General features: G+C 46.6%; 1 long non-coding RNA gene, 1 other non-coding gene and 1 pseudogene across 2 annotated transcripts in view; 1 reads left to right on the top strand and 2 right to left on the bottom strand.

Annotated features, from left to right (window-relative positions):
* The window catches only part of LOC132417895 (uncharacterized), a 481,389-nt gene that overhangs the window by 187,556 nt on the left and 270,045 nt on the right, over positions 1 to 23,788 (bottom strand). The gene's annotated exons all lie outside the window — the stretch shown is intronic.
* Positions 11,498 to 11,937, top strand: LOC132418699 (small ribosomal subunit protein eS24 pseudogene; annotated as a pseudogene).
* On the bottom strand, positions 13,408 to 13,514 carry LOC132419145 (U6 spliceosomal RNA). Its single transcript, XR_009518148.1, has one exon. It is a non-coding gene; the product is annotated as a U6 spliceosomal RNA (small nuclear RNA).

The raw sequence follows: 23,788 nt of genomic DNA, 5'->3' as shown, positions 1-23,788 counted from the left end.
AACGTGAAGATGGCTGTTGCTGATTTGGATTAAAATTCACAATTGTGGCGTTGCCTCTGGCGGGTCAACGTGAATGCCGGTTCTGGCCATCCGATGGAGGGCAGCTTCTTGGTTTTTTTTTTTTTAATAAGCAGGTTCTTATATTTTAAAAATTTTTTATTTATTTATATTTATTTTTGGCTGTGTTGGGTTTTCATTTCTGTGCGAGGGCTTTCTCTAGTTGCGGCAAGCGGGGGCCCCTCTTCATCGCGGTGCGCGGGCCTCTCACTGTCGCGGCCTCTCTTGTTGCGGAGCACAGGCTCCAGACGCGCAGGTTCAGTAGTTGTGGCTCATGGGCCCAGTCGCTCCGCGGCACGTGGGATCCTCCCAGACCAGGGCTCGAACCCATGTCCCCTGCATCGGCAGGTGGACTCGCAACCACTGCGCCACCAGGGAAGCCCTAGCTTCTTGTTTTGACTGCAACTGAGGATTAAAACCATGTCAGAAGATGGTACTTGTGGAATAGAATCAGAATCTCATGGCTCCCTTTGCCAGGTGACAACAGTATGTGTCAAATAACAACAGGGTTCTCCAGTGAACCTTTACTTGAGGCTGTCATTCCTACTTAGTTTCCTGTATCTCCAATCTTTTCCCCTGTGTTCTCCAAAATAAATAAATAAATAAACTAGTCAGAGAAATATTTACAAAGAGAAATCTGATCATGACCATGACTTTGACATCTTCCCATATCTTTTAGGATGAGCTCTGAAGCCCATACCATGACTTTGAGAATATGGTCCCTGCTACCGCCAAGCCTCCCCTCCTGGCGCCTCTCCCTCCCGTGGTCTCTGCCCACTTCACCCCCGCCAGCCACGCGGCATTTATTTCTGTGCCTCTCACATCATGGGGCTCCTGCCACGAGGCTCCTCTAGCCTGAAGTACCCTCAACCTCACCCCCATGCCTCCCAATCTCACTCCCACCTCCAACACCCACATTTGCAAATTTCCACTCATTCTTCCTGCCTCAGCATAGCCTGTCTTTTCCCATTTTCCTTCCACGTCACTGAACACCCTGCCGTTTCAGTTTCCCTACTTCTCTTCTGAACTGTAGAGCTCACTTGGCTGTATCCTGTAGTGGAAAGTAACAGGGGTCTCTCATTCACCGTTATATTCCTAAGACCTAGTGTCACTCCCAGCTCCGAGCAGGTACCAAGAAACGTATTTGTTAATGGCATATGACTCGGCCATAAAGAAGGATGAAATACTGCCGTTTGCAGCAACATGGATGGACCTAGAGAGTGTCATACTAAGTGAAGTCAGTCAGGCAGAGAAAGACAAATATCATTTGACATTGCTTATATGTGGAATCTAAAATATGATACAAATGAACGTATCTACGAAACAGAAATAGAGTCACAGATGTAGAAAACAAACTTATAGTTACCGGGGCTGAGGTGGGGAGGGATAAATTGGGAGACTGGAATTGACATATACACACTACTACATATAAAATAGATAACCAATAAGGACCTGCTGTAGAGCACAGGGAACTCTACTCGATACTCTGTAATGACCTGTATGGGAAAAGAATCTGAAAAAGAGTGGATATATGTGTATGCATAACTGATTAACTTGGCTGTACACCTGAAACTCACACAACGTCGTAAATCAACTCTACTCCAATAAAAATTTTAAGAAAGAACTGTTTGCTGTCAGCGTCCTGTGGCAGGAACAGCAAACCCCGATCCCCCGATGAGCTGACAGATGGTGGGACCACCGCTATGGCCTCCGTCCATATCCTCAACCCTAACCGACTTCTGAGAGCACCACCTCTGTCACACTTGGGGACAGAAGTCCGCCTGTTCACCAGGTATTGGAGGGTAGTTACTCAAGCAAGATGGGCTCTTTGTCATCCTCGTAGAAACGTTATCATTACCCTGCCTTAAACTAGTGAGCACTCCCCGTCACCGCACTGTACACAAATCCTACCACAGAACTGTGAAAATGAAAAGGCTACCTCTACGTAAGTCAGCCTAGCACAGGACCCTGAGAACGTACACACACGTAGCTGTAACAGGAGAGAGCTATCAAGGCCCGTGGCACACGAGAGGAGCTCTCTCAGTCACTGAGAGATGGATCAGTGTTCCACAGGGACGCTGCTACCTTGAAATGTTCCGTGATTACATTCTGGGAAGCATGCTCCTTTCTGCACAGTTTTGCTATGAAAACATTTAAAATCTCTGCTTAAAAAATGGGGCCAGACTGACATGTTTTATGTGAAATAATTAGGAGAATTTGAGAAGTGGTAATTTTGGTAATTACCAAATAGTGTGATTCTTTCCCAATAAAGCATATGTCAAATTACATTAAAAAAAAATCACTAGGTTGTTCTCCCTTTAAAAGATTTTACATATGCAGAATACAAGTTTAAATATGCTAGTGCTTTCTCCCAGTATTGTATTTAAGTAATTGTTTTTAAAAACAAATGAGGGCTTCCCTGGTGGCGCAGTGGTTGAGAGCCGCCTGCCGATGCAGGGGACACGGGTTCGTGTCCCGGTCTGGGAAGATCCCACATGCCGCGGAACGGCTGGGCCCGTGAGCCATGGCCGCTAAGCCTGCGCGTCTGGAGCCTGTGCTCCGCAATGGGAGGGGCCACAACAGTGAGAGGCCCGCGTACTGCAAAAAAAACAAAACAAAACAAAACAAAACAAAAAAACACAAATGAGCTTGACTGCTTCTCAGTTTCACTTCTTCCTGTGAAATTTCAAGCTCTGAAAGTTTCTTCTGCTCTCTCCCCAGTGATTGTTTCAGACAAAAATCACATTTTTTTTTGCAAAGAAGTAGCATGGGAGAGGGTATGGGAAGTGACGCCGGGGAGTTTTGCTCTCGTATGAAAGAAAAGATTTCTGTGCATCTGATTCCCGTAGGTGACGTTTTCCGTTATAGGTCTTCTAGAAAGAGGACTATTTGTTCTGGTAAGTCATCCTCATTCATCCCTGTGAACTCTGTAAGTATTTATCAGCCTTCTCATGCTTATTCATATGTTGTTGGTAGCATGCTATTCTTTCAATACAAAAAATACCAATACGGAGCTGATGTCACAAAGCTTACGGTTTCATGTTCTGTTTTGTTTATCCTTCTGAGTGACAGGGATCATTACTGATTTGGGCCAATATAAATAAATGCACTCCACAGCCGTGGACAAATGAAGAGAAACTGGCTGAGGCAGGGGGAGAATTTAGGCTTTCTTCATAAATGATCCCAAGTGTCTACCTGAGCTAACTGGGAATGAGCTTCCCAGGGTAATCGAAACAACGAAAGAGACGATAAAAGTTACTTTCCTGCTATTCCAGAATGGGAATGTCCGCTGGCTCAGAGTCACAGAAACAAGAAAAGGTAGAAATAGTCTCTGTTTGTGTGAAATACAGACCATAGTCTCCACACACCTAGCTCTCAGAGAACAGCAGAGGGCTGAAGACAACATCAGAGGCTGAATAAGCACTCCATGTCAAGGGACTGCAGTAGCCTCGTCAAAGGCTTGCTGTACACAAGTCAACGTTGGGGATCAAAATTGTGACACTGATATTAAGACAAAGAAACGCTTATATTTATAAATCACTTGAGTGATAAAGTGGTACTTCCCAGGAGAAGTAGCATGCCTACTGCTAAGGACTGAACTGTGTCTCCCCAAGTCCGTATGTTGAAGCCCTAACCCCCAATGTGATGGTATTTGGAGGTGGAGTCTTTGGGGAGTAATTAGGTTTAGATGAGGTCATGAGGGTGGAGACCCAGGATGGGATGAGTAAAGAAGAAGGAGGAGGGGCAGGAGAAGGGTGAGGAAGCGGGGAGGAGAGAGAAGAGGAGGATGGGGAGAAGGGGAAGGAGAAGGAGAAGAAGGGGAAGGGGAAGGGGAGGGGGAGGCGAAGGGAAGGGGAAGGGAAGGGGAAAGGGAAGGGAAGGGGAAGAAGAAGGGGAAGGGGAAGGGAAGGGGAAGGGGAAGGGAAGGGGAAGGGGAAGAAGAAGGGGAAGGAGAAGAGGAAGGAGGAGAAGAAGAATTCTTTCTGCACCATGTGAGGACACAGCAAGAAGGTGGTCATGTGTGAGCAGGAAGAAGGTCCTCACCAGAACTCAACCGTGCTGGTACCCTGATCTCAGGCTTCCAGCCTCCAGAACTGTGAGCAATAAATGTTTGTTGTGAAGCCGCCCAGTCTGTGGTGTTTTGTTATGGCAGCCCACGCTGACTGAGACAAAATAATCCCACAGTGAATTGAACACACCCACCCTCAGGTGCCCTCAGCTTCATAAATGCAGGGCTATCGGTGTTCCAGGGAGCCAGACCACATCCTGAGTTCAGCGCCCAGGTTAACTGTCTTAATAGATCCATAAACATACTGACGGTAAGGGCTGGGAGTGATCAGGGGTACTAGTCACCTAATTATGCAGAAGAAGAAACTGGAAGCCAGAGTGGTTGAGTGACATGGGTACCATCACACAACTAGTTAATGGCAGAGATTCAAACAGGACCCACCCTCCTGACTCCCAGCCAGTATGGTTTCAACTATACTACAGCACATTAGTCCTGGGCTTTCCCTCTGTAGATGAGGATGTAGAGAAGGTTTCAATAATTCCACTCCCCCTGTATATGAGCAGCAGCCTATGGGGCCTTCCCAGTACAGACCACTCCATCCCCTGCCTCTTGTTTGTAGAAAAACTTTCGCCTCCTAGGTCTTCCCCAAGTTTCAAAGAACAAATTTAATCATAGAAGTGAGAAATGAAGAAATAAAGGAAAATGGTCAAGCAAAATAAATTAATAATAGTTTAGTCATTAAAGAAAGCCAAGGACTCCATTCCTCCAAGGACTATAGATCATATTCCGAGCCACGTCCTTTGAGCTGTTTTGCAGATACCGAAACCTCCACCAGGGAAGAAGTCAACTGCATGCTGCCCACCAGCACGGAGACCCCAGACCGGCTGGAGCCGGAAGGCTGAGGATGCCAACTCCCGATGACCTCACCACCAACCAATCAGAACAGTGTCCACCAGCTGATCACACAGCCCACAGCCCCACTCCCTCACCCTGTCTTTTAAGCCCTTTCCCTGAAATCCATCGGAGACTTTGGACCTTTTGAGCATGGGCTGCTTGCTCCCCTTGCTTGGCCCCTGCAACGAACACTGCATTTTCCTTCACCACAACGTGCCGTCAGGAGACTGGCTTTGCTGTGCCTGGGGGAGTGGCGCCAAGTTTGGTTCAGTAACAACCTTACAAATAATTCAATATGTACATATGTGTATGCACGCAGGACTCTGTGGATATAAGCACATCCGTAGAAGTATGCACATGTGAAAGGCATGAATAGGCCCGTTTGATAATAAATTGCCAGGAGGTAATGTTAAAAAAAAAGTCAATCCTAAAATAAGAGGAAGGTCACATCTGGATGCCTAGATCCACTGGACTCTTGTCCCTTTCGGTGTTTTCTACCGCTAAATGGATCATCAGAAACAGAGAAACTCAACAGAACGCGTATGACAGATTTCACTCCTTCTGTCGTCAGTCTCCCTTTTGAGTTTTGGGAGACCAGACTCAGCGAACGACCCGAGAGTGCTGAATACATACCCTGTGCCGTGTTCTTTAAAGCTCCCACCGCACCTAAAGCTCACGACAGCCGCACAAAGGAAATACCAACCACGTTCTGTAAAAGTTAGCAGACTAATAGGTCCCTCCCTCGTGGGGGCATAGAGCCCAGTAGTTTGAATTCAACTCCTTTTAATCTTCACAAGACTGACTGCCCCTAAAGCCAGAAAGTGCAGGATTTATCCCTGTGTCTCCCGAAATCACTGGTAAGCTAAACCCTCTATGCCTTGGATTGAGGAGTTAAGAGTCTCTTTCTATTCTTTGCTGCTTAAAATAATGCTCTCCAAAATCGTTTCCAATATATGGGGGGCAACACGGTATGGCGGGTAAGACTCTGGGCTGTGACCTTGGCGCCATTTGCAGCACCCACCCATCACCCCACCCTGCTAGGTCTCTCCATGCCGGAACCTGCTCACACTGTTTCATGTCTTTGTCGTCTTTGGTCTCAGCTCCTGGGGCAGAGCTGTCCAGGGATCCATCTGCCTGCTCTTGACCTTCTTTGTGAGGAAGGACTTTCTCTCATGTTGAGTCAGCTCTTTAGAAGGTACGTCCAGGTGCTTCTGTCCTACTCAGAAAGCCCAAGGGGACAGTTTCTCCCCTCCCTCCTCTCCCAAGTCAGGGGACAGGTGTCTAACCTGAGCTACACCCATCCAGACACCCTCCCCAGGAGCCATTTTCTCATCCTGGCCTCATCTTCCCATCCTACCCCGAAACAAGGATTCCTACCCATAAAACACTCATGGGGTATATGTGAGGACACCTCTCGGGAGATATAATCTTACGTATGATCTCAGGGTGGAACGAAACGTTCTTTCTACTGAATTTTCAAAGGTGCTGTCATTCTTTTTCGAAAGGATGAAGGCGTTCAAAGGTCTGAGAGTTCTGGCAATCGTTGGGCATCACCCCTCGGCAGAGGGTTTCATGAACTGGCACCGTGAAGGTACACAGGCCGGCAGGAGAGAACAGAAGAAAGAGACCCGACGCAGGTTTGGCCAGAGGCCGCTTCAAGGGCCCCCTGTCTGAGACACGCTGGCTCTTAATAGCTGGGGAGTAACGTGGTGACCAGGACAGAAATCAAAGTCAAGGTGGTTCCATGGGGGACAGAGGTCAAAATGTCCATTGAGCAAAGAGACCGGGGAAAAAAGGCCAATATTCTGGGGTGGCACCTAGAGCAATAGGCAAATGATACCCAGGAAAAATGGGGGGAGATGGATTATCACGCATTTTGTTTAAAACCCACTCTTAATAAGGCAGGCAGTGAATCCAGTGAAGATTCGAGCATTCATGTCGTGTCAGGAAGGGCGCCCAGCCAACTGGTAAGACTCTGAAGAAGACGCCCTCCATGTTCAAACCCTAACCACTCAGTTCACCAGAGGGGGGACCAGCTGTGGCTTCGTGGAGAGCCTTGCAAAGGTTTCCGAAATCTGGGTACGTGACAGGGAGCACGAGACTCCACGGAGCACCCTCATATAGAGTTTCCTTTTTGAAGATAAAGGATGTGGTTCATCTAGAGAGAGACAAAGCGAGAAACAGAGATCAGTAAACAGGAAGGGAGACATAGAAACAGAAAAAGACAGAGAGAGACAGACAGACAGGCAGAAGCTGCACACATGGGAGGTCCAGAAGACGTTTCAGGCACCAGGCACCATCTCCCATGCTTCATATTTCCACACAGGTCATGTTTTGTCTCAGAATTAAACCGTCAAGCTCTGCGCAAAGCATTTTTTTTCCCCATGAGAATTCAAACCATAAGTTTCCAACATGCGTTTCCGCTCCTCCAGCCGTGTCATCAAGCAGCCCATCTAACTGGTTACATCGATTGCAAACCATTGGTGGAAAAGAACGGCCATGGGGGTCTCCAGAGGAGTTCTGGACTGAAGGAGTGCGTCCTAAATCCCATGGCCCTTGTCTAGACCAACAGTCAGAAAACATTTTTAGTTTCTTAAGGAACCTCCATACTGTTTTCCATAGTGGCTGTAGCACTGTAAAGCAACTATACTCTAATAAAAATTAAAAAAAAAACAAAACATCAGAAACCACATTGCCAGGTGATCGTGATAGAGCTTTTGTAACCCGGCGGTAAATCAACTCCGTGTGTTCGGGCCAGTACAGACGGGGCTGCCAGCTTCACACGGGAGTCCCTCTGCATAGGACTATCTCTGCCAGAAGGGTAGGGCTGCGCGCTACACCGGGGGCTGGTGTGGTCTGCACACTCAGGGGAGTGGACACCCTAGGCACGACCCTCACTGGCTGAGGACATTCAGTGTAGCTTCTTCTCCCCAGAGCAGGGTGGCTCTCAGGTAGCTACTACCAGTCTCCCAGGGAATCTGCAGTTCCACTGAGACCCAGTGGCCCACTGGGGTAGCCCTCGTGAACGCACTTATTGGTGTGGGAGGTTGAAGTCTAAGATGTACCCCGAGATCCCTTTCTGCTGGTGTAGAGTGGGCTCCTCTTGAGAATGCGTGGGACCTGTGAATATGGTGAATGTCACTCCCTCTCTCTCTTTTTTAAAAATAACCTATTATTATTATTATTAGTTTTAAGTTGTGGTACAAAACACGCATAACATAAGTTGGACCATCTTAACCATTTTTCAGTGTGCGTTTCAGTGGCGTTAAGTATATTCACATCGCTGTGCTATCATCACCACTGTCCCTCTCCAGAAGCTTTCCATTTCCCGAAACTGAAAATCCATACCCATTAAACACTAATACCACGTTCCCCCTGCACACAGCCCTGGCAACCACCATGCCATTTTCTGTGTCTATGAATGTGATCCTCTGCATACGGCACTGAGGTCGAATCACACCATGTTTGTCTTTGTGTGTCTGGCTTATTTTACTGAGCATGATATCCTCCAGCTTCACCCATGCTGTAGCCTGGGTCAGGATTTCCTTCCCAGGGTTGAATTTTATAAATACTGCATTTTGCTTATCCACTCTTCTGTCAGTGGACACCTGGATTGCTTCCACCGTGTGGCTACTGCGGACAAACATTATTTTTATAATACTGTGGTTTGATTTCTACCCCCATGCAAAGGAATACCGAGGCTGAGGGGGTGGCGTAACCTGTGCACACAAGCTGAGAAGTAGGCTGCAAACCCAGGACTGTCTGCCTGCACCCACTACCCCTTTTCTCTCCATCTTTCTGTACTTTTTATTCCTACAGAAGGGCGTTGTTTTTGTTTTGCTGTTGTTTGTTTGTTTCAGCGTGGGGATCAACAATGTGAATGTCACTCTGTGGGCTAGGTTCCTCGCTGGTTGACTTTTGAGTCCATCAACTACCCTGGGTGGGCCTGACCTAATCAGAAGAAAGGTAGAGTCAAAAAGATAGGATCCTACAGGCCTGAAGAAAGGAAATAGCCATGATGAGAAACGACCAGGGGCTCATATGGCAGGGACTGCAGGAGCTGAGTGTGGTCCCTGGGCCACCCTGAGCAAGTTTTTGTTTTTTGTTTTTAACCTTGGTTTGTACCATTAACATTCACACTTTGCAGAAACTTGTTGCCCTGAATGGTAGGGAACTTCTCAGGCTCCTAGATGTCTCCACTTTATGTCTATATTGTTATGGGCAGTGTGACTCTGAATGTCCCATAGGAGAGGTCGTAATCCCCCTCCCCGCTTTCCTGCCGTGATCACTGACTCACCCCGGAGGGATCTGGCGTGGCAAAGGCTCCTACTTAGAATCACGGTCTCCCTAGTCAGCACACTCTGCACTAAGCTTTAGCGGGTCCCCGGCATGGACAAGTGTCCATAAAAAGAACCTCGATAACCTCAGATCCTAAGAGCGTTGATGGACCTTTGTAAAAACCACGGTGCCTGTCCAGGGTGGGCGGCACGGCAGGACCTAGATTTTCTCTTTTCTCGAAGTAATCACATACCTTGAGGTGCAAGGTGTGAAGTAATTAAACTTGGTTTTGTCGCAACATGGTTCTGTGACAAAAAATAAAAAAAAAAAAAAAGCAAGAGGGTGGTGTGAAAAACAAGCCTATTTTCAGCTCTGTGTTGTTAATCATCGGCTCTCACCCCGGGGGCCTGCATGGGATCATCTGATTTCTTTCCCAAGCAAAGAAAACAAAGGAGAAGCAGTTCAAGCCTCCTGGTTTGCCAGCCCCTCATTCTATTTCCGCGTCTTTGTGCCAATGGTTGAAGGATTTCAAGGGCCTCTGGCAGCACCCCAGTGATGGGGGGTACGGGCCATATTTGGGATTTTCAAGGAAAATCAAGTTCAACAGAAAGGAAACAGCCTCTGTGGCTCTTGCAATCCTTTAGTTTGGAAGGCAGCCTATCGCCAGGACCCGGGAAAGAAGTGTTGGTGTCATCAGGATGCCAGCATTGGGGTCTGTGTGTGCTTCCCGTGACCACCACCTGGATGTCTGTAAACAAGGGAAGTGCATCCTCTCCCGGCTCTGGAGGCCAGAAGTGCAAAGTCAAGGTGTCCGGAGGCCGGCACTCCCTGTGAGGCTCGAGGGAAGGGTCCTTCCTGGTTTCTGGTGGCTGCTACAATCCTTGGTGCTGACTAGCTTGTGGCCACCTCACTTCAATCTCTGCCTCTGTCTTTGCTTGCTCTTTTCTGTGAATACTTCTGTCCAAACCTCCCTTTCCTTCCTCTTATAAGGACACCAGTCACTGAACTGAGGGCACGAGGATGATTTCCAACCAAGACCCTTAATGAATGACACCTGCAAAGACCCTCTTTCCAACTGAGGTCCCATTCTGAGATTCCCAGGGACGTAAATTTGGGAGAGGACCCTCTGCAATCCACTATGTGACGTCCCTCTCCATCTCTCTGTCACCTTTCTGTGGCTCTCACCTTGTCCTGACCCTCAAGGAGCTGAGAGGTCGTCTCTGGCAGGAGGAATGAAGAACTGTGCTATTCCCAGCACAGCGTGTTATTTATAGAGTGACACTGCCCGGGGATCACACGCCTGCCCCGAGAGTCCTGGGATCACACGTCAGCCTCAGACATCAGGACAAAAGTTAAAACCCGCAGCAATGGGTTGGGGAACTGGCATCACCATGGCCGGGCTGGTCCTTCTCTGATTAATGAGGCCGACGGCGAAATATCAGGTCTTGCGTCCCCGTAACCGGGTATTGTTCTCCCACGAAAACGTATCAGCTCTGTCAGAAGCTTTGCCCCAGTTCCTTCTCTTCTCATTTGTGTTTTTTACCTTCAGGTTGGAAGGATACTTAGCAGTCCCCCTTCCCTGCTGAGTTCCTTTCTGGGAGCTGGGTCCCGGGAATCCGCAGCGCCTGTCCATCAAAGGGACGCAGATACAAAAGGTCTGCTCGGGGGCTGCCAGCCAAACCCAGGGGGGCCGTTCCGCTGCTGAGTGAACATTCAGGCTGGATTATCTCCGCTTTGGGGGACGCTGGTAGACACCAAAGGAATGTGTCTAGGACGTCACGAGCTCTCGCGGCTGGTGGGCAGAAAGCAGCGGTGCTGGCAGCGACGTGCCAGCCACAGCACAAAAGCAAAGAGAGACCCAGTGTATATTTTGGCTGAGGGCGAGAAACCAAGAGTGATCTCTGCGGACCCGCGGGTGACACAATTGCTGGTTTCATCTTCAGCGGGTATTGATTCAAGCCCACTGAATGACACTCAGGCATGCACGGGGGTATCACGGTGATGGAGGAAAGTGTGAGAAACGCGGGGCATTTTCCTGCCTTTCTGGTAACAGATACCTAAGAAAACCTGACAATCATAGTGACTGTGGTAAAGCTGTGTGCCTATGTAGTGATTTTCTTTGTAGGACCCTGCCCTTGCCTTAGAGGGAATGCATCCTTTTATTTCTCCTCACTTGGGCCTCCATCTTCAGAAGCCCATCCCTCCAAAGGCCTACCCGTGCTCTTGTCCTCCCAGGCTGCCTGAAGATCAGCGGTCGTCATGAACGACACAGTAACTATCCAGGACCAGGAAGTTCATGACCGACCGACTACTTCAGCGCAAACAAACGGGCATCAATGTCCTTCACCCTGGGAAGGCAACAGGACCTAAGGCAGAAATTTGGGGGAAAAAAACTAGCCGAAATGCATATACAAGACCACACCAGATGTCATCTTTGTATCTGGATTCACAACCCATTTTGATGGTGGCAAGACAACTGGCTTTGACATGGTTTACGATGCCTTGGATTACCTGGAGAAGAATGAGCCCAAACCCAGGCTGCAAGACATGGCCTGCATGAGAAGAAAAAGACGTCCAGAAAACAGCGAAAGGAACTCAAGAACAGAATGAAGAAAGTCTGGGGGACTGCAAAGGCCAGTGTTGGTGCTGGCAACAAGAGGAGTAAAGATTCTGCCGTGACTGTATCGGTGGAGATGTGAGCAGCCTTTTATGAGAGGATTAATAAACTAAGGTCTTTTACATGCCCCCCCCCCGAAAAAAAAGGTCTACCTGTAATCAAGTTGGATGGCTTTTGTGGCCTTGAAAGTGCTGATTTGACTTGATGGTGCAAACTCTGATCTCCCCACTCAGATTCGAGCAGATGTGTGGTTAGATCACAGAATCACCATGTTCTATTCCCTCATTCTTCCTGCATCCACCCATTCAGTATTTCCTGAGCACACGCTACTAAGAAGTTGAACATTTATGGAGGGTCAAGCAAGTGTAGGCAATGAGCTAGGAGCTGGGAGGATAGAGTGCAGTAAGATACATGGTTACAAGAGAGAAGGCATCCCGCAAGGTGCAGGCGTTGGGGAAGTAAAGCAGGGTGGCCTGAGAAAGGCTGGGAGGACAGAGGAAAAAACCTAGAGAATGTGACTTTAGACCCAAACGATAACTGAGAGGAGAAGAAGCGAAGGACATTCTGGGTGGAGGCGTCAGCATGCCAACGGCCTTGAGACATGTATTAGTCAGGAAAAGCTAGGTTGTGCTGCTAAAAAAAAAGAATCCATAAAATATCAGGGCAAATTGCTACAAAGCTCCATTTCTTTATATATATATATATCTTTATTGGAGTATAATTGCTTTGCAATGTTGTGTTAGTGTCTGCTGTACCACAAAGTGCATCAGCTATATGTATACATATACCCCCATATCCACTCCCTCTTGAGCCTCCCTCCCTCCCTCCCTATCCCACCCCTTAGGTCGTCCCAAAGCAGAGCTCCATTTCTTACATCACAGTCTGATGGGAGTCATGCGGTCTCCCTGTGCCCTGGAGCTACGTTATCTGGAACACGTGGCCTCCAGAAACACCTTGCAGGGAAGAGAGAGAAGGAGGACGTGTACTGGCTACTTGCCATCTGCACCTGGACATGACATGTGTGGCTCTGCTCACAGCTCAGCAGGCAAAACTAGTCCCCTGGTGCTACCTCCTTACACGGTGGTCTAGGAAATACAGCTGAGCACATATTTGGTGAGCTGACTGTCTAGGCTACGTGCTATGAATGACCTGTAGCCCACCAAATTCATACGGGACTGTATAGCGCTGTCATGTGACTGTATTTGTTTGTTTTTCACGTTGTTCACAGCTATACTGCAAGTTTGGAATTCATATTTTCAAGCAGCCGTACAAAAGTATTCATGAAGAATGCATCATCTCTGAAAATTGTGAAAACATCCCTGCTACCAATACACTTCCAAATACAAAACTGACTACCATATGGTTACTTCTGTGTAGCAGGAGAAGTTCATGCTCAAAACAGATAAAATTCTTTAGGTGTGAATGGTATGAATGACAGTCTTCTTTTTTTTTTTTAATTTCTTAGTCGTTTGGGATCCTTAAGCATGCAAGCCTCAAAGAGGAGGGTCCACGAAGGAACAAGGGTTGTCTTACGGCAGCCAGTACAAGTATGGAACGCTTCACGAATTTCGCAAATTTGCGAGTCATCCTCACACAGGGGCCGTGCTCATCTTCTCTGTATCGTTGCAATTTTAGTATACGTGCTGCCGAGGTGAGCACACTCATGTGGCTGTATCTGGACACGGGGTTTTGCGGGAGGTAATTAAAGTTAAATGAAGTCACGGTTTGATGGGATCAATGTCTCCCAGAGTCCTCTCCTTCTCTCCCTCCACTGTGTGAGGACACAGCGAGAAGGTGGCCCTCTGCAAGTAGGAAGAGGGTCCTCACCAGGAACCAAGTCATCTGGCACGTTGATCTTGGACTTCCAACCTGCAGAGCGGTGGGAAAATCACCTTCTATTGTTGAAGCCGCTCAACCTATGGTGTTTTGTTATGGCGCCCGAGCTGACCAGTTATCTCTCACACCAGGCAGGAAGAGGCTGGCTACTTTGGGAGCTGAGAGCCAGACTGAAGGCCTGGGGGCCAAGGGAGTGAGGGAGAGTATTCCATCAAATGAAGCTGGAACAGGAGTGGAAGCCCATGTCATGCAGTGTCACAGGGCCATTGTGACAAGTGCTTCAAGCGTAACAGGAAGAGAGCAGAGGGGTGGCTTTTGCGGGTTTCAGAATCTCTCCCATAAGCCAGAGTGGATCTAGGGACCGTCTTCCTGAGGATGAGCAAGGTGGTTTAGGTGGGGGTCATGGTCATAGAGGGAGGTGGGTGGGTTGAAGAGCTTTCAGGAGATGGAGGAACGGTACCAAGAGATCGACTCTACACTGCTGTCGAGCAAGAGAGAGTGAAGGAAGTACCCCACCTTCCTAGCCAGAGCCCTTGTGGCGGTGCCCTTGACCGACATGGGGACCAGGGGTGCGGGACAAGTCTGCTACTGGACACCAGTCTAAGGGAGGGAGGGTTTCCAGTCAGAGAATCCACAACGCACACCACTGCGGGTCTCTCACTGTCACTCTGCCAACACTTGTTGTTGAACAAATGGATGAAAGCAAACAGGGACGTTAATAAAGCACACGCCTTCCCCATGGGTTGCGTTCCTGGTGAGGGTGAGAAGCAAGGAGAGAAGTGCATTTGTAAATTAATTGATGAGGAAATTCCCGTATGGTGCAGTGCTTAGGACTTGGTGCTTTCACTGCAGGGGCCCAGGGTTCGATCCCTGGTTGGGGAACTAAGATCCCGCAAGCCATGCGGCACGGCCAAAAAAAAAAAAAAAAATTCAAACCATAAATTAATGATGATTTCAAGGATTTAGTCTTTAGTAGCATGTTGTTTCGTCTTAGTCTCATTTCTTCTTCTGTGGTTGACTTCTAGTTTCATGCCGTTCTGTCACGGATTTAGTCTTTGCACAGACATGTAAGTAACCTCTTACGTGCCAGCCAGGCACTGTGTGAGGCTCCAGGGCTTTCAAAAAAAAAAAAAAAAAAGTCAAATAATATGCCCGCCTTCCCCTGAGTAACTTCACAGTCTAGAAGTGGAAAGGGCCAAATAAATAACAAATCATAAGGTGGTATAATGACAACTAGCGTGGTGTGCTCAGGCTGCTGGGAAGAGCTGCAAAGGGGCAGCTAAATAATTAGGGTTCGGTAAGGTTTAGTGAAGACAGACAACATTGAAGGGAGTTTTGTTGAAAGAGGAGGAGTTGGATAAAGAATGTGGGAAGGGTGGTCCAGACAGAAGAAAGGGCAGAAGCAAAGACAGAGAAGTGTGTGGGCTTCCCTGGTGGCGCAGTGGTTGAGAGTCCGCCTGCAGATGCAGGGGACATGGGTTCGTGCCCCAGTCCGGGAGGATCCCACATGCCGCGGAGCGGCTGGGCCCGTGAGCCATGGCCGCTGAGCCTGCGCGTCCGGAGCCTGTGCTCCGCAACAGGAGAGGCCACAGCAGTGACAGGCGCGCGTACCGCAAAAAAAAAAAAAAAAAAAAAAAGAGAGAGAGAAGTGTGAGCCAGCAAAACTCAGCAGAGACTCATGGGTGTGGCTGCAGGTGGGCTGGAAGCTGCCAACCTTCAGCGTGCAGATGAAGAGTTAGGACGTAGAAGCCAAGGGCATCACTTGGGAGAACTTCCCTCCGCAGAGTGATGCAAGTTAGAGTGATGAGAGTGACTGGAATGTTAGAGAAACACACTGAAAGCCAGATGGAAAGTACACTGGAGAAAGACGACGAGTGAGGAAGCTACAGTGGCAATCCAGGTGGGAGGAGCTGAGACTGTGGATGAAGCCCAGGGCTGTAGACATAAAAGCAGAGAGAAGAGAGCAGACTCGAGGGATATTAGAGATAAGCACAATCTAGGATTAATACCGGGCTTGGGAAGTGTGGCGAGTGAGATAAAAATGTCCAAGTCCTAATTTCTGGAACCTGTGAATATGTCACTTTACATGGTAAAAGGGGCTTTGCAGATGGCATCAGGGCAAAGACCCTGAGATGAGGAGATGGTCCTGGATTATCCAGGTGCCCCGAAGTCATCCCAGGGGTCTTTAGGATTGAAAAAATGAGGCAGGAGCATCAGAATTGGGGAGAGATGCAGATGGTATGGTGCTGGCTTTGCAGGAGGAGAAGGGGGCCATGAGGTGAGGGATGAGGGCATCCTCTAGAAACTGCAAAAGGTAAACTGTTGGATCCTTCCCTTGGCCCTTCCTTAGGGAAGCAGTGCCAGGGACAACGACAAACTGTCTTTGACACACATGGAGTTGGACGGGGACATGCGTGGTGGGCAGCTGGATATTGGTCCAGAGTCCTGAAGCCAGATCTGGGCTGAGGAGAGAGATGGGAGCCGGGCTGAAGCTCAGGCTGTTGGAGCCTGCCTCTGAATGCCTGCACGACTGTCCGCTGGCTGCAGAAAACCAAAACTAGCTGCATCTGTGCGAGGCTACTGATCAACCGTGTGTGGGCGCCCTTCTCACGCTGGCTGACACGGATGCCATGTTGTTGACGGTTCGGAGGAAAACAGAAGTGAGAACGTTTGGGGAAGCATCAGTATGTACGTGCCGACCAGTGGTTGCTTCAAGTATTTGAATCCAACAGTCATTCTTTTTCCACCCAGACAAAATGTTCCTAGCCTCCTATAAACGCGTCAGCAAGTCCTTGGCAGCCTGAACACCAGGAGAAGTCCCTGTACGTTAGGGACGGTGGCCGCAGAGGAAGACAGGCAGAAGCGGAATCAACAGAGCAGTGGGTGCAGAGGGAACAGAGCAGAGCTACGGGAAGGAGGTGGAGAAGGAGAAGAGGCCCACCTCGGCATTGCTCTATGGTCGCAACATCAACGGGTGCGTTGCCTTCTCCAATTTCAGGTTTGTGCTACATGGCTGACTTGAGGTTTGCTGGATACTGGACTCCTGCAGGCACCCTAGCACGCCCCTGTGTTTATTCATTTCCAGGTAGATCCTAGCGCAGGGGCGGAGGGTGGCACATGCACACACACACTTGTTCACCCCCCATGCCATCTACACGGGCAACACGACTTTGTATATTCTCAGAGTCCTTTCAACTTGGGCAGCCACTCACGCTTGCAGTAGCCTCAGTCACCAGGAAGCCCTACTGTCCAACAGCCAACTCAATCTGATCATTCATGCTCCTTGCCTCAGCCTTCTACACCTATGACTTTACAGGCCCTGAAACAAAAGACAATCTGTAGGTTCTAACATGGTCTATATGTCCTCATCCAAAAAAAAAAAAAAACAAGATGAGGGCAAAGGGAAGGGAGGGCTGTGCTTCTCTCTAGGGCAGGGCTCTTGAACTCTGGCATGAGTCCGAACGCAGCCTGCCGCTGTTTTTGTAAATAAAGTTGTATTGGCATAAAACCAAGCCCGGTTGTTTCTGTGCTGCCTGTGGCTGCTTCCATCCTGCAATGGTAGATCTGAGAAATTATGAAGAGGCTCTGCAGCCCTCAAAGCCTAAAATATTCACTAACCGGCCCTTTACAGACACTGTCTGCTGATGGCCCCTATAGGGAATCGAGTCTTGGAGAGCAAAGAGGGTAGCCAGTTTCCTCCTCTGTGATATGCTTTCGATACGGCTGTCTAGTATTTGCACGATTGTTACGATATTGATTACATAACCAAAGAATAGAGAACAAACTTCAAGGCATCCACAGGTGCTGAGTGGAAAGAAACAAAAAGGCCAAGCCAAGAGCAATGAAAAGAGGCAGAAAGAATGAGTTCTACCCTAAAGAACAATAAAACACTGAGAAAAAATATTCACTTCCATAAGATAAATCTCTTCCCTACCTATAAAACGTCTGCCTGGACAGCTAGATAGAAGCTTCTCCTTATGTTCAGGTATGCCCAATGTGCTCAGAATCTATGTCAGGAGTCTGACTCCAATTTCCTTCTCCAGCACTTTTCTCTGTGATGTGAAACTAATTAAGTCCGGCGTCTTTGCAGTTCTTGAAAAAGATTATTGTTTTAACCATATCTAATAACACCTTACGGGCCTTTTGCACTGAAAACAAAAATATATCCTCGCCTGAAAACATCGATATATATTCCACTACAGTGTCGGTATTAATTCTCTGCGTATACAGCAGCAACTTAAAAATGATTTCACTTCCCCTAAAATTTGATTATGTATTTGAACCCAGCCCACTCCAGCCTGGCTATGAAAATGGTGTGCTATGGTGCCCACACGTCTTTCTGGGGCATACACAGCATGAGAAAATGTCTGTATTGATGCTGGGTCAGACCTACAAATTTGGGTGATTTAATATGCCTCTAATTAGTTACGATCTAGTGAATACACTTTCGCAGTGGTTTCTAACTGATGTCCACGTTTGAGTGTATGTTATGTCAGTCCTGAGAGGTGGATGGCAGCTCAGAAACTTCGATAATATCTTTTTTTTTCTATTCTTTAGCTCCTGCTTTGTGCATGACAATACCCTTTAAGAATACAAAACAGTACAGTAGCTCTTCTTCAGTGCCAGACCTTAACAACAATAATCTTCAGCAAGGAATTCAGGGAGAATTACACTTTCAACATTTTACAAGGTCATGGAGTTACCAGTCACGTCCATTTTTCTTCATTTGTCGTGAACATTCTAACTGTTGTATATTACCAGGCCGTCCCCATTTCCCTATTAAAATGCATATCAGGATATTGAATATTCAAGTATTATGGGGTAAATTTTTTTTTTTCTATTTCTGGAAAATGGACCATTGGGATTCGTTATTCAATGCTAATATAAGAAAAAAAATCTCATTTACTCAATGAAAAGAAGAAAGTGGTCATAGACAAATGTGCATGGGGCCTGGGACTGGAGTGAGGAGGTAGAAAGCAAAGCAGAAGTGTCCATGGTACCATAAGGTTAAACAGGGGAGAGGAAGCAGTTAACACTGCTAAGACGGGAGACTAGGTCTTTTTCACCAAGGCTGCCTCAGGCATATAGATGTGTCCAACTGACTCCTCACGTAATACATTTCTCTGTGCTCTACTGTTCTTTTTTTCAAAACTAAATTCTTCATGAAGAAAAATACAAAGTGTACTGGAGGGTGTAGAGAAAGAGGCCAAAATAAATGAAGAAATGCAGTATGTTTCTGGATGAGATTATTCAATAGTGTTTACATGTTATTTTTTGAAATTAATTCTTATTGGAGTATAGTTGCTTTACAATGTTGTGTTAGTTTCTGCTGTACAGCAAAGTGAATCAGCTCTATGTATACATACATCCCCTCTTTTTTGGATGTCCTTCCCATGTAGGTCACCACAGAGCACTGAGTAGAGTTCCCTGTGCTGTACGCTAGGTTCTCATTAGTGATCTATTTTATACCTAGTATCAATAGTGTACACATGTCCATCCCAATCTCCCAGTTCGTCCCACACCCCCTTTCCCCCTTGGCACGTGTTTTTTTTTTTTTTTTTCCCAAAATGAATGTACGTTTGACACAAAGCTAATGAACGTCACCATGGAATTTTTGGGTTTGTTTTTCGGGTCACAAAATTATTCTTCTGATCATCTGGAAGAATAAACGCACAAAAGCGTCCTGGCAATTTCGGGAAGAAGGGCAGTGGAGGATGGGAGAGGGAGAACGAATTGTCCCGCGTGTAAATCTGCAATTATTTAAACAGTGTGATATGAGAACAACCACGGAGAGACTGATTGATAAAAGTAAGAGGCACAAGAAGAAACACACAAAAAGGCACGCGTGTTTTAGACAACCTGGTGCAAAGTAATGACTATCTGGGTTGGCTACTTAGGGGACAATAAAATTCATTTCCCCCTAATTAAACACCAGAATTAAATACAATTGTTAGGATGCCTACTTCCATTTCAGGACAGAACAGCGCTCTCATCCTCATAATCAAACCTATGTTTGCAACATACTTTTCAAAAAAATCATCATTTTTTATGATAAAAAAAGATTCGCGAAAAGCTCAGGACACAGAGGAACACAAGAAACTAAATTCCAAAAAGTTGCAAACTCCTTCCAGGAAAGACAAGACTCCTGTCGGCTTTGATCTTTGTGGAAGTGGTCAGGGTGGGAGGACCCCGCCGTAGGTGCGGGTAAGGAGCAAAGAGGGGTACAGTTTTAAAGCGTGTGGGCTGACGTGTTCGATGGGAAACATGAGGGAGTCCTAGTCTCAGTACATACTTCGACCACCTGCTAAGTGTTGCCCAAGAATCTCTGCAGAGGAAAGAGATAGTCTGCCCGATGTGGGTGAGGTGGGAAGAGAGAGGGGATAAATACCATGAGTTCTCGCCCAGGTTCAAGGCAGCCTCTTTCAGAAGGTAGGGATCAGGGCAGTGGATCTGATGCAAAGTGTACTCGGGCACGCCTGGGCTTCACAGGGTATTAGACCGCAGCCCTCCAAAGACAAAGGCAGTGTCACAGGGTGGGGGGACTTCTCCAATGTGAGAGACAGAGCAAACAGACACCCCGAATAGCATCCGGGTGGTAAGTGGAGAGACCGATCTCACGGTTAAGAGAACTGGGCACTTCACGGAAAAGCACAGAGATATCTCTGGCGCCCTACCAGTGTCAGATCCCAAGCCTGACTCGAGATGAAGTTCCCACACTGTCCTGAAAACTTCTGAGGTCACCAGTGACGGGAGTCACAGGGAAGCTAGTGTATTGTCCCACAGGCCTCAGAAGGTCTCTTCTCCGCTTCCCCAGTCTCTCTTCTCTTTGCATTTCAGTTTTCAGACTTTCTATCGGAGTTGGGAGTGAAAGAACAAGAATGGCGGCAGAAGGAGGATTCGGAGAGATAATAACTGGGAACTTTCCAGAATCGATGAATGATGTTGACGCATAGATGGATGGTGTTCAGCAAACCACAAACAGGAGAAACACAAAGGAAATGACACCTGACAATTTCCTAGACAACCCTGAACACCAAAGACGCAGAGTGAATCTCGAAAGCAGCTAGGGAACAAAAAGACGCATCATACATGAGCGCGTGACATTCTGAATTACGGCTGAGTTTTCGCCAGAAGAAACAAAGAGGCCAGAAGCAATGGAAAGGTATCTTCAAGGCGATGAAAGAATAGTGTCAACTTAGAATGACAGATTCTGTGAAAATATCCTTCAAAACTGAAAGTGGAATAAAGGCATTTTCAGGTACAATGTAGACCCACTCCACAAGACAGGCTAAAAAATACAAAAATAAAACGTCTGCAGAAAGAAGGGAAAAATACCAAATAAGAGCCCAGTTATGCAAAAGAGAAGAATAGAAAGCAAAAGTGTAAATGTCTGGATAAATATAAAATAGCTTTCTTTAAAGCATCCATGTTGTTCAAGTGTCTTTTAGGAAGCATTCACTGTTTAAAACAAAAATGACAAGAATGTTTTGTTAGATGTATAGGCTATGTAGAAGTGGATTGCAAAATAATGAGAATGCAACGGGCAGGGAGGTATTCCGTGCGATTATTCTCCGGTAAGGTCCTTATGGAGTTTGTGCATATTTCTGAAAGTAGTAGTATTTTTTAAGGTGGACTTTGCTACATTAAAGATAAGCATTGGGGTGTCTAGAGAAGTGCTTTTCCAGAGCTAGAGGGTAACGAGCCCCCCAGAAGCTTCCTTTGTGTCTTTCCAAGTAGGGTAATTTTGTTTGCTTTTTCATAGTCCTCAATTTCCCAGATTTTCTACAACAAATGTAAACATTTTCGAATACATATTTTCAGTAAGTTCATTGTCTTCTTGAAGGGCTTTTTGTACCTTTTTTTCCCAGAATTGTGATCCTTTACCAGCTTGTATATACAATGTGCTCTTCTAAATGATTATTCCAGAATGGGTCTCGAAAGCAGTTCAGAATAAAATTAAATATTGTATTAGAGTCCCATAAAGCAATTCTAATTGGGCATGTGCTGGAACAAACAGGTTGTGAAAATTATTAACACGTTAGTATTTTTTCTTACCACAGTGCCCCCCCCCCGCCATCCACGCGAATCATCTCTCCGTCCTGCCTGTTAGTCACTTAGTTGCCAACGCAGTTATCAGATCAATGTCGCTGTATCCCAGTGCCTGTGTTCAAGACACCCTTATTTTACTTAATCATGGCTCCAAAGCACAAGACTAGTGATGCTGGCAATTTGAATATTCTCTGATTGTGTCTGATTTATAAACTTAACTTTATTGTAGATAGGTACATATAGGAAAAAAACATAATACGTATAGGGTTTGGTACTACCCGTGGTTTCAGGCATCCACTGGGGGTCTTGGAACGTGTTCCCCGTGGATAAGGGGTGACAATTGTGTATGTAAATATACAATATATATACTGTAGTCCTAATATATATACAATATATATACTGTATACCCAATGCAATATACTGTATTCCTAATATATATACAATATATATACTGTATTCCATATATCTATATCTACCTATATATCTATATCTATCTATATATCTATATCTATCTATATATCTCTATATCTCTACAGTATTCCCAATTATTTTCTAGATTGACCCAATCCGTCTTGACTTTTGCACTTCTGCAAAGCACACTGATAAGAATGGACTTTTCTGATATTTCATCAAAGGCTTCCATCTTCCAGGGACACACTAGAAAATCTATTATACTCTAAGTTACCCAGGACGATAACTGGTAAAAAAGAAATCTCTCTGTACCCCACACCTTCACTCCATCAAAAACCAAAATAGTGCTATGATTGCTCTTACCTGACCTACTTTAGTGTCGAACCTATAATGACCTAAATTCTTAAAGTCCTAGGCTTGGAAGGAACTTTGGAGGGTTTTCCCAATCCATCCTCATAACTTTACGCAGAATCACACCTCCGCTGTGCTGGATTCATCGAGGCTACGCAAGGATGTCCCACCACTAACTTGGGGTTGTCTATCACATTTGAGGAAGGTGTATGGCTTTTTATTTTCTAGTCTGAAAAGTAATATGACAATTTTATCTAATAACGCTATTTGGTTATGTAGTTATAGAGACAAAGAAGGATAAAGCACAGGCCACTTGGAATTGTCATTTTATCCGTCACACACAATAACTCTGTAGGTACTTTATGGTACCCATTTCTAAGCATCGTGATTATACTGAAAGCTATTAAAGAAGTACAAACATCCTTAAAAGGCTACCAGCTGATCTGGTTGCGTGCCAGCCTGGTAGATACCCAGGTCCCCAAGTTTTACTTCCTTTCCTCGGACAGGAGATGTTCACGCAATTCTTTCCAGTACTTATAAACCTGACCCCTTCCTTCATCTCAGCCACATCCTGTTCTCAGCCTTCCCTCTCTCCCCAACTCAGACCCGTGATTATCACCTAACTGGCAGGTTCCAACCATTTGCCTTCAACTCAGAATTCAGAGAACCAGCCCTGACAACCGAACACGTGGCACATGTGTCTCGTAGGCACCGAAAACCCCGTCGTGTTCAGGATGGAAGTGATTGCTCTCCTCGCCAGCGTTCCTCCCCTCCTGCATCACTTCTCATGCAGAATCAGCAGGCTCCTTGGATTCAAATATCCGAATACTGTGTGCGTACATAGGTTTATGTGTGTGTACTTTTTTTCAACTTCGTTCATGTTCTTAATTTCTACTGCAGACCCCCAACTTCAATCCACTGTCTCCTGCCTGTACTGTTGCAGAAAACCCTTATCTTGGTAGGTCTAATCCCCCTTTGCTTGTCCCTAATCCACTGTTTTCAAGAAAGTCTGAGGGACATTTTTAAAACAAAACTTGGATTGTGTCACCATGCTGCTCAAAATCCTTTCAGTATGTCTTTTTTTAACATTAGGATGGAGTCTAAAAATGTTCAGAATGGGCTATAGGCCCCACGGGATCATTCATGCCCCCACCCATGTCCTCCAAGACATCACACCGGAATAATATAATGTTCTTGAAGAGACAACACAGCTTATACATGGAGTCAACTTTAAATATTTTTCAGCATCTAAGCAGAGCTCCTGGTGTCCTTTTTCGTAGCTGATA

The sequence above is a fragment of the Delphinus delphis genome, chromosome X (genome assembly GCF_949987515.2).
Source record: "Delphinus delphis chromosome X, mDelDel1.2, whole genome shotgun sequence".
Classification (NCBI taxonomy): domain Eukaryota; kingdom Metazoa; phylum Chordata; class Mammalia; order Artiodactyla; family Delphinidae; genus Delphinus; species Delphinus delphis.
Note: the sequence above shows the minus strand (reverse complement) of the source record. Positions and strands in the feature narration are given on the sequence as shown.